A 3,114-nucleotide genomic window follows, 5' to 3' on the forward strand; every position below is an offset into this window, starting at 1 on the left:
AACAACAACAACAACAACAACAACAACATGTATTGAATGTAATACAAAGCTAACACATACTAGAGCCCAGCATTCTTAGAAGTTATACTTTATAGTGGAAAAATAATTAACTATATCATCACATAAATAGAAATCATGTACTATCTTGTTATAAATACCTGTTTTTATTTGCTGTTATCAGTGACTAATAGTGACCCTATGGACAATAGCTCTGAATCCTGCTGTTTCCTGACCCAATCTCACTGACTCCAACACACCTACTTCCTTTGTCCTATTTATTGTATTAATCCATCTTATCCAGGGTCTTTCTCTCTTTCCTCTCCTGTGCTGTCCCACACTTCTTGTCATGATGTCCTTCTCCCAGGACCAGTCCTTCCTGGTCACATGCCCAAAGTATGTAAGATGGAGCTTCAAAATCCTAGCCTCCAAAGAGAAACTTGGTTTCACTCTCTCTCAAACAGACATTTCCACCCCCCTCCCCCTTGGTGGTCTATAGTATGTTTAACTCCATCACCACAACTCAAAAGCTTCAAGTCTTCTATCATCCTGAGTCATTACCCAGCTCTTTTATGCATAGCAAGTAATTGCAAAGACCATGAACTGGATCAGGTCCTCCTTAATCTCTAGACTGACATTTTTGCTTCTCAGTACTCTGGAAAAGCTTCTGACAGCAGATTTACCTAATGCAATTCCTCTTTTGATTTCCTGACTGCTGGCACCAAGAATGTTGATTGTGGAGTCAAGCAAACTGTAACTATTAACAACTTCAATCTCTTCTCCATTCATAATAGTGTTGCCAATTGACCCAGTGTTGACAATCTTTGTATTCTTGATGTTGTGCTTCATTCCATATTGAAGACTACACTCCTTGACCTTCTTCAGCAAGCTCTTCAGGTCCACCTCAGTTTCCGCAAGCAAGGCTATGTTATCTGCACAATATATGTTGTTGATGAGTTTTGGGACCATTCTGATGCTACAATCCTCATCATAAAGCCCAGTCTCCTGAATGATCTGTTCCACACATAGATTGAAAAGGTAGAGAAATGTACTGTAACAAGAATAAATATGTTTGTGGATGCAACCTCATCAGTGAAGGTAAGTGTGAAAAATCTTAGGTTTTAACTGAGATTTTAAAAAGTATTGGCTAATTAGGGATGATCAGAAGAATATTGGTATTTGGAATGAGGGGGGGAAATATTGGGGTGTCAGAGACCTTTATATTTGGCTTTCCTATCTCTGGTGGCCTAGTAGTAAGAAATTGCACTGTAATCTCAAAGGATCGTGGTTTGAATTCATCAGCTGCTATGAGGGACAGGCTTGACAATCTCCTCTCATGTAGTTAACAGCTTCTGAAAACTAGCTGGAGGGTCAGCTATGCATCAATTTTGACTTAAGGGGACTGAGAAACAGCAGCAGTCCACACTGGAAGAACAATCTCCAGCTACCTTTGCTATGTTCATAGGGTCTCTAAAATCATAAGTAGCTTGTACGATCAGTATAATAGAGCACTCTCCACACTATGGGATGTGTGAATAAACCAACACAGAAGCAGCTGTGTGTGTGTGTGTGTGTGTGTGTGTGTGTGTGTGTGTGTGTATTAACTTAGCTGAGCCTGCTGGAGGCTGAGAAGTCATCTGAACTGAGAAATTATATAGAATAAACTAAGCATCCATCTTCGTCTGCCCAGTGCTTACTAGTTTCTAAAAAATAACAACAACAACAAAAAAACCCAACAAAAAACAAACCGAAAAACACTCACAAACAAACCTCAAAACTCACTGGTCTGCATACCCACAATTCCATGAGCCATCCCCCTGATGAGTCTGAGTCTTCAGAGGATCTTCTAGTGAATTTCTGAACCCACAGGGCAGAGAGAAATTGGGAAACTGAGCCATGGATGGCACTGTTAATATAAATTATGGATTTATACAGCTGCTTAAGCATTTGGTACTATGTTTGTCAGAGACTGCTATTAACTGTAGCAGAAGGGATAATAAAAACACATATGCTAAGAGCCAGTGGCAACAGGTATACTCATGGATGGTTGGCACTGTCTTCAGATAAGGCATATGTGACTAGGCTGCTGATAATAAGGGAACCTATTGCCAAACAGAATTTTCTAGGTGTTTTTAAGTTGTAAATGGGAAGAAGCTGTTTGGAAGTATTTGTTGCTGCTGTTGTTAAGTGCTACTGTTGTGTGAACTACTACTCATAGTGAAATTATAAACAACAGACTTAAACCTTTATTTATCCTATATCATCCTCCCTACCACTCAAATATTTTTAAAGTAATTGTGCCAATTGATCTCAAGGGTCTTTCTTTTACTGACTTACTAACTTTCTTTTCTGGCAGTTCCCTATTTATGTACTGTTCTAGTTGTTTTCTCATGGTCCTCAGCAGTATTTTGCTTGCATTTTATATTAATCCTGTTGTTCAATAGTTTCCACATTCTACTGGATCACCTTTTTTTGTGAATGCAAACAAATAGGACCTCTTCCTATTATCCTCCAGATTTCTCCAGACGACTATGCTCCAAATTTTCTGGCGTAGACATATGAGCACACTTCTTTTTGAAGCTTCCTGGCCATTCAACATATTTCCCACAGCATATTTTAATATTGCAACTAAACTTTTTTTTTTCCTTTCAGTTCTCTCAGCTTGAGAAATGCAGTGCAAGTTTTTCTATTATTTTTTTTTTTAAATTTTTCAATTCCAGCTCTATGCACATTTGATTAGGCTACTTTGCTTTGTTTTTGAACTGTCTTTGAAGTCTTCTGTTCAGCTCTTTTACTTAGGCATGTCTTTTCTCTATTTTGGCTTCTTGATACTCAAGTACTTTTCAGAATCTCTTCTGACATTTCAGGTGGTTTTTTTTTGTTTTGTTTTGTTTTCTTGTTTCTCCTCTGTCAGTCTGTTGTTAGGGACCTCTCCAAAGTACTAAAGAGCAATGGTGTCTCTCTGGTGCATTTTATACAGGCCACGGTCTTCGCAATCACTTGTTATGCATCAGAGAGTTGGACAATGACCAAAGAGGATAGAAGGAGAATTGATGCCTTTGAGCTGTGGTGCTGGAGAAGAGTATTGAGAATACCATGGACTGCTAGGAAAACAAA

Source organism: Elephantulus edwardii, unplaced genomic scaffold (assembly GCF_000299155.1).
Source record: "Elephantulus edwardii isolate Elephantulus edwardi_28Jun2011 unplaced genomic scaffold, EleEdw1.0 scaffold00067, whole genome shotgun sequence".
NCBI classification, from domain to species: Eukaryota; Metazoa; Chordata; class Mammalia; order Macroscelidea; family Macroscelididae; genus Elephantulus; species Elephantulus edwardii.